The sequence below is a fragment of the Castor canadensis genome, chromosome 2 (assembly GCF_047511655.1).
Source record: "Castor canadensis chromosome 2, mCasCan1.hap1v2, whole genome shotgun sequence".
NCBI classification, from domain to species: domain Eukaryota; kingdom Metazoa; phylum Chordata; class Mammalia; order Rodentia; family Castoridae; genus Castor; species Castor canadensis.
The window spans coordinates 73,215,155-73,223,500 of record NC_133387.1 but is presented as its reverse complement, the minus strand read 5'-3'; the positions used below and the strand labels follow the sequence as shown (position 1 = coordinate 73,223,500).

The following is an 8,346-nucleotide window of genomic DNA, read 5'->3' as shown; positions in this document are numbered from 1 at the left end:
GTTCCATATTTATCATGTGTAGAAAATGCATCAACTATATTTCACCCTTCTCTGGTTGTCTCCACCTCAACCATTCCACTGCAAATAGCCTCCAAACTGAGTCCCTGTTTTCTCTCTTGCTAACCTCCCAGAATTCTGTCTCTCACCCAAGCACCCAGAGTACTCTATCTTTAGGAAGATCTGACCATTTGACGCTTCTGGTCAGTACTCTTCATTCAAGCCTCCTCAGGAGAAAGCCATACTCCTTAGCATGGCAAGCGAAGGCCTGGGGATCTAACCCTTTTGTACCTCACTACCCTCAGAACCTCAGTACTCAGCTTTCCCTTTCCTCATGTCAATACCAGACAGCTCGTAGTTCTCTGCAAATGCCTAGAATCACACGCCTAAGTTTTGGGTTCCTGGCTGAGCTCTTGACTTGGAATTCCTCAACCCTCCTCCTTCTCATCTCCCTCAACAACCCTCACCTCCTGGGGTCTTCACCAATGTCCACCCCACTGACCCCCATTAAACCAGTCAGGCACCTTCCTCTGAAGCTCGTGTGCAAGGTTCACTGAAGCACTCAGCATACAATGTTAAAGATACTTGCTTATATCTGCCTTTCCCTCTCCTCTCCAGCCTGTGATCCCCTTATGAGTGGGAGCCACAGATGATTCATTTTTGTATCCCCAGCACTTAGCGAGCATAGGTCCTCACTGGATTTTAATGAACGAACATATCAGTGACTAAATCAATCACTACATGAGTCATTCTCTGTGATAGCATAGAGGGACAAGAGAGCAGAGAACTTCGTTCTAGGCTCTGCCCAAGCATAAGAGAAAGAAAAAAAGGCAATTATATACAGGCTGCTGAGAAAAACAACAGGAATTGTGTTGTTATCTTTCTACTTATCAACAAGTTAAGTTTCTGCAATGACTGCATATTATTTTTTAAATGAGAGATAAAGGGATTTAGTGGAATACTTGCTAAACTGCTGTAACAAAGGAACACCAATAGATAATGATGAAAATACAATGCAAGTTTATTTCTTTCTCATGTAAAGATCCAGATATGAGGCTGGAGGTATGGCTCAAGTGGTAGAGCACCTGCCTAGCAAGCAGGAAGCCCTGAGTTCAAACCCAGTATTGCAAAAAAAAACAACATAGACATGATTAGTTCATAACATCACAGCTGTCCTCAACACGGCAGCTCTGCCATCTTGACATCAGTTTTCAACACTGACTATAAACAGCAGGGGGAACAAAGGAAAAAGGACAGGACAAGTAGTTAGCTTTAGGGAAGCCAGAAATTACCCAGCTCCTGGCCAGATGCTCACATCTAGCTGCAAGGGAAGCTGGGAAATGCAGTCTTCTACTTCGGCATCCACATGTCCAGTTAAAACTTGAGAGAATTTTAGCCATAAAAGGAAGAAGGAAGAGGAATATCAGGGACAACCAGAAGTCTGATGTAAAGTGTCTCTACAAAAGAGAGAAAGAATGTTTTAGTAAAGTAGTAGCATCAGAAGACAGGTTTCATAGGATTCAAAGTTATTGGGTAAAAAAAAAAAGAAGATAAAAGGTACAGACCACTTATTCAAGGGTAACAATAAATGAAAGAAGAGAAATAGGGTAGGTACTAAAGAGAACTAGAGTTACACATGGTTTTGTTTTTGTTTTGTTTTTCCTCTGTGAGGAATACCTGAATTTATTTGAAGACATCAGTGGAAAGAAAGATCAAAAATGTCAGACATAAACTTGGAGATTTTAGCCTTAAGTCAAAACAACACCTCTCCTCATGTAGTTGCAAGGAAACATGAGGACAGTATAGATACTGATTGAAGTGGAGAGGAAGTTAGATTGGGAAGTTTATAGTACCAACTTTTCAGGTTTACCCACTTTGGAGCCCCAAGCTCCAAACTGTCCCATCCCTAATCCTACCTAACCACACCCTCCAAAATATTACCTATGACCCATTCCTCCTTATTCTCTAATTTGCAAAGACAATGAATCAACTCAACAAGAAAGAGTATCAAAGTCTGAGACAGAGAGAGAGAGAAGCGTGACCCTGCCTTATCCTCACGTCTTTAATTCATTTATTTATATATTTTTCATTCAGTACTTAAAGATCAACTTCTATGCTCCCACAGCTAAAGATATAGAAGCAACAAGATAAAGAGCTTGTCTTCATGGAATTTGACTTGAGGACAATATGTTCATTTCAGTGATCCCCTTTGGAAGACAATGCCTGCCTCCTCTACCTTACCCAGTTACTGTAATAGCAAAGATTCCAGAGAGAGGAGATGGGGTGCAGAGCATGGCAGATGCCTCTCCAGTAGCACTGAAAATATCCCTGTCCTTCAGATCTAGATAATGAATTCTTGGAACCCACACATGGAAAATGGAGGCAACAACACGTGCATCTTGAAGAGATGCTAGAAAAGGTAAGCCATCATCTAGACAGCACCTGAAATGGCCATCAAGGGCCAGTGGTTGTAACTACCTGGATTTTCTAGCAACTGCAGTTGCTTCCCTCCCTCTCTCCTTCCCGCCTCTCAACTTTTAGGCCCACTGTTTGCTTTTAATTTTCTCCACATTCTCCTTCATATGATTACCTTCTGGTTCTTGTTTAATCTCAACAAACCATTTCTAATTTCTGGTAGGCAGTTGTGAGTACAAGCTAAACACATGGACTCTTGAAAGTCAAAAAAAGCCTCAAGTTAGTCTCTTCCCTTGAGCAATTTAACATCTCTGATCCTTCATTTTCTCACCTGCAGATGGAAATGGTAATCCTCACCTTGTGGTCAGCTTCTGAGAATTACATGAGATGTCCATGTAAAGCTCTTCATATAATGTTGGCACCAATGGACATTAAATATTATGGGATAGTGCTACCAGATAAAGCAGTTGGCATCAGTTCCAGCCATTGATTCAAGTTTTAAAAAAGTAATAAAGGAACATCAAGTACTGGGGTGACTTAATACACATCCCTTCTGGAGCAACCTACTACTATACAGACCTAGAATGAACTATTAGCCAGAAGGAGAACAGTGTGGTTTTAACAGCTGTCAGCCTTGGTAGGGCCCCCTGGGGTTGGCCTTGATAAGAATAGGAAGTGCTGAGTCACCCTGCCCCCGGGGTAGGGTGGGGCAGGGGCAGGACTGAAATACTCCCTGGCAGGCCTTCCAGCCAGCATTCCAGGGCCTACTCCAATCCACTCTGGTCTCTTGACCCACTTACAGCTGTGACCTTCTCTTTGTCTCAGCCCTCTTTATGTTCCAGTCTCTCACCCACTGATCCAACTGGTTATTTTCTTTCTCTGGGCACAAGCCTCCTGATCTCAGTTCTTGAGGTGGAGCCAAATGGGCAGGTGCCCCTACGGACACCTGGGAATTTCTACTCGAGTCACAGTGTTCCCTGAGCAAAAATAATTGCCAACTCTTTCTTGGGAACATTGCCCGTGCTCTCCTCTTAAAAGAGTTAAATTACAGGGAGGAAACACAAAAAAACACCTGCTCAAAGTGGAAATGAATGGAAATAAAGGAAAGTTAGACGTGTTTTTTAGAAACCAACTGGAGTGCGATTCTTTTGTTAATTTCCTAATCTCACCTGTGACTTCCAGGGGGTGCTGTCAATTCTACAGATGGCTTGACATCTAGCCTCTGTTATAGATTCTCCCTATAATAAACAATTTTGGCTGTGGTTGTGGCTAAGTGATGGAGCACCTGACTAGTAAGCGCAAGGTTCTGAGTTCAAATCCCAGTGCTACCAAAAAAAAAAAAAAAGGTAAGTAATCCACCCTTGTCCTAAATGGCTAGACTGTGAAATGAATGGGCTTTTTTTGGTTATCGTTTGATTGGGGTTTTTTATGTTTTGTTTTTGTTTGCTTGGTTTTGTTTGTTTGTTTGATGTGACTGGGGTTTGGACTTAGGGCTTCAGTCTTGCAACAAAGCACTCTGCCTCTTGATCTATACCTCCAGTCCATTTGCTCTTGTTATTTTGGAGATGGGGTCTTGCAAACTATCTGCCCAAGCTGGCCTCAAACCTTAATCTTCTGGATTTTAGCCTCCCAAGTAGCTAGGATTACAAGCATAAGCCACCAGTGCCTAGCTGAATGGTTTGTTGTCATTTGTGTGTGTGTGTGTGTGTGTGTGTGTGTGTGTGTGTGTGTGTGTGTGTTTGTGTGTGTTTTGAGGGGGTGCAGAACTGGGTCTTGAACTCAGTACTAGGTAGGCACTCTACCACTTGAGCCAGGCCACCAATCCCAAGAAGTTTGCTCTGATTTTTAGGCTATACACCACTGCAGCAGACTGCAGACATCTTGAGTTACAGGACTCAGAGCATCTTCACTGACTGGGGAACTGGCCAGGCAAAGACACTTGCCTTCTGAGGTCTTAAGTAGACCACTCCCAGCCCCATGTTCCTTCCTAAGACCTGCTTTCTATTTCCTTGCTTGTGAAATGTGGGTACTTAGACGTTGCAAGTGGAGGACTTTGTGGTCACAAGAGCCTCCTCTGTCCCACTGCTCCTCTTGCAACTCTAACCACAGCCCCTGCAAGTATCAGGACATGGGAGGGTCTGGGTGGTTTAGGGAACAGCAACCACCATTTCAGCCACTTCCTTCCCTCTTGGGTACCAATCTCTGATACTGCACTCCTAGCCTGGGGGAATTCCCCAAAAATGAGTGACACAAACCCCATAGTGATGGCTGCTACCACCTGGTTGTGACGCCTTTCTCCATGTTGATCACAGAGGATGCTGGGCTATGGCTAAGCCTATCCTCCACCCCCCAACCCCCCATTTCCATGTGCATCCTTCCAGATCCTTTGAAGAGGGGGCTTTTCCAGCACAGAATGGTGCTTCTCTCTGGTTCACACAGGACACTCTGTTTGTCCGTCACCTGATCCTGAGATTGTTCTTGGCCAGCACTCTAAAAAGCTCACCAGGTCATAAAATTTCTAACATCCACATTTGCACTAAAGATCAGGTCCTCAGTCTAAACTCTTACATTTGTTTGCAGGCTGATGTTTTTTCATAGGTCCTGGGTCTGTGTTTATATTACTTCTCCTCCCTGCTGCTATTGAAATGAACTGACGTGACTTCTTTGATTTAATTTTATTTTTATTGTGAATAATTATTGAGAAACAGGACAGAAACATGGAAGGAGAGTTGAACATTTTTAACTATTAATGTTTATATAATTTTTTTCTTTTTCCTTTTTTCTGGGGGCTGATTATGCTGGGGTTTGAAATCGGGGCCTAGTTAGGCAAGAGCTCTCCCACTTGAGCCATGCCTCCATCCCATATTGCTTTGCTTATTTTTCCAAATAGGGGCTCATGGTTTTTTTGCCTGACCTTATCTGGACCTGAAGCCTCCTATTTATGCCTCCCATGTAGCTGGCATGATAGGTGAGCACCACCATGCCTGGCTTTTTTATTGGTTGAGATAGGGTTACACCAACTTTTTGCCTTGACTGACCTCTAACCTCAATCTACACAATCACCTCCTCTGGAACACTTGGGATTACAGGTATGAACCACTGCACTTGGCTGAAATTATTATTTTATTAATAGTTCTGATTATAAAAGTATGGTCAGTCACTTTTACAGGATATAAAAAAGTCCAGGAAAGTTTAAACATCAAGATAAAAAGCACAATAATTTTATCACCTAAGGGGAGTGACTGCTCATATTCTGGTATATTTGCTTCTGATCTTATCTCCCTTACAATTTTTATCAGGACTAGTGAGCTTATTTTTATCGGTAGCTATTTAGTAAGTAGAGAACTGGCATTGAGCTAGGAGTGTGACATATATATTCACTGGTATTTAACATAGAAAGTAAGGGTGGCTAAGATCGGAGAAACTGAGTCTCAGAAAGGTGAGTTAGTAACTTGTTTAAGCTGGAATTCAGTTCCAAACTTTTAAAAAAGTGTACTCTAAAGCTTTTAGTGTATTTTATGTAGGGAATGGAAGGCTGAGAGAGGGTTGTGGGGAGGTGGATCTATTCTTTGTGATAGTCAGTTTTGTCCAGTTTATTAAACCCCACCCACCAAAAGACATTTCCTCATCTGTAGATAGCCATTTTAAAGAGAAATTTATTTCTCCATGCCTCCAAAATATCACTGCCTATTCTTGTAGACTGATTAGAAAGAAAGAAAAGGAGAGGTACCTCTGGAACACCCACAAAGCAGCCAGGCTGGAAGTACCCGAGGGAGACAGGAGAGCAAATCCTTACTAGTTTCAGCCACTTTCAACACAGCCTGAGCCTGGGCAGTGTCTTGGCTGCTGGGAACAGCAGATACAGTCACAGTAGCAGGGTGAATGAATAGATGTCAGTGAGGACAGAGAAGCAGTTGTAGCTCTGCTGAAAACATCTGGGCTCAGATCAAATATCTATCAGGCAATCTCAGCTTTGGACATCCAAATAAATGCCTACAAAGAATGTTTTCCTGTCTATAGAACTTTCATTCATTCAACAAATATCTATTGAATACCTACTATGTGCCAGACATTGTATAGGCTGTGTGGATACATCAGTGAGCAAAACAATCATGCTATATGGAGCTGACTGAGTAGTGGGAAAAGATAGACAATAGACAACAAATATAATTAAAGCAAATTGTGCAAATTCCACTGCCTCTCAGAGTCGGGTACAAAGAGCAAGCTTTGCTGGGGAAATTCACAAGTGGAGGTCAACAAGAAGAGGCATGCAATATGCTGTTCTTTTCAAATTCCTCTGATTCCATCTTCTTTGTGGTTTGCACTTTTTTCATTTCATGTTATTTATTATTAGTTTTTAAATCTGTAAGCCATTTGCAGTAATCAATATAGTTAGAGAAATGTCATCTCCATCTCTATCTCATCTCTATCTCCTCAGTCCCTTTTTTCCTGTCCCTTCAAGAAGCCATTTTTACTGTCTTTATTTATTTATTCTTCTAAGCTTTTCTTATTTTGTTTACTTTTGGTTTTTGTTTTGTTGATGGTACTGTGGTTTGAACTCAGGGCCTCAAGCTTGCTAGGCAGGATCTCAACCACTTGAGCCCTCCACCAGCCCTCTTCTAAGTTTTTGCTTTGGCAAAAATAAGCATTTTTATTTCCCCTCCTTTCTTCCACAAAGGATAGCTTTCTATTCATATCTTTTATCTACCTGTTCATCTGATATCTTACTCTGAATCTTGGTTCTTAGAGACCTTTTGTGTGTGTGTGTGTGTGTGTGTGTGTGTGTGTGTGTGTGTGTGTATGTGATATTGGGGACTTATACATACTAAGCTTGTATTATACCACTGACTCACACCCCAACCATCTTTGTCTTTGTTTTTGTTTTGTTTTTGGCAGTACTGGGGCTTAAACTTAGGGCCTACACCTAGAGCCACCCCACTAGCCCTTTTTTTGTGAAGGGTTTTTTTTGAGATAGGGTCTGGTTGACAATTTCCCTGGGTTGGCTTTGAACCATGATCCTCCTGATCTCTGCCTCCTGAGTAGCTAGGATTACAGGAGTGAGCCACAGGCACTCAGCTGTTTGGTTTGCTTTGTTGTTGTTGTTCCTTTTTTATACTTGCTCCATTCTCTATTTTGTGGATGCAACACAGTTTATTTAACAAGTCCCCTATTGATAGATATTTTCATCGCTTCTGGCTATCTATACAAATAATGTCACAATGAAGACCTTCCTGCTCATATTGTTTTTAAATTTGTAAAGATTCTTGAAAGTGAAAGGTAAATGCAAATGTGGTTTTATTATTTAATTCCAGATTATTCCCTACAGAAGCTGCACCATTTTGCACTCCCCCCTGCAATGAAAACAGCACATTTTCCACAGTCTACCAACAGAGGGTATTAGCAAACTTTCTGAGTTTTGCCAATCAGATGAGTGAGCAGAAATATTCTTCAATGCTTCTAATTCACTTTTCTCTTTATATAAGCAGGATTGAGTAGCTTTCTCAAGGGCCACTTTCTTTCCTGAATTTTTTTCGTATCTGAATAATCAGCTCTTATCTTTCATCCTTTAAGAAGGGAGGACATTCCTGAACATTCTTGTATGATGATTGGCATGTTATAGCATGTCTTCTTAGTTTTGTGCTTTGCAGGAGTGCTTTTATTTTTTTCTCATATCTGTTTTGCACTTCTTTTGTACTCATTTAGGAAAACCACAACAGGATGCAGTCGAACATGGTTGGAGACAAGTCCAAGATCACGCTGACTGGTCTAACTTTAATTTTCTTGCCACAAACCTCGAGTGATGCCTTTGGGCCACTAGGCAGTTGTACAGCCTGGTCTGCATCTCCAGCTCCCCAGACAACTAGTGACACCTTCTTCTCTTTCCTTTCCCATCTTCATGCAGCTGGCTGTATTGTTTTCTACATCACTGAGAGA

General features: G+C 41.8%; 1 long non-coding RNA gene across 1 annotated transcript; it reads right to left on the bottom strand.

Moving 5' to 3' along the window:
• Positions 1–1,000: 1,000 nt before the first annotated feature.
• On the bottom strand, positions 1,001–3,034 carry LOC141417343 (uncharacterized). Its single transcript, XR_012441865.1, has 2 exons — positions 2,744–3,034; positions 1,001–1,454 (listed from the first exon to the last, which is right to left on the bottom strand). It is a non-coding gene; the product is annotated as an uncharacterized lncRNA (long non-coding RNA).
• Between the last annotated feature and the right edge of the window lie 5,312 nt (positions 3,035–8,346).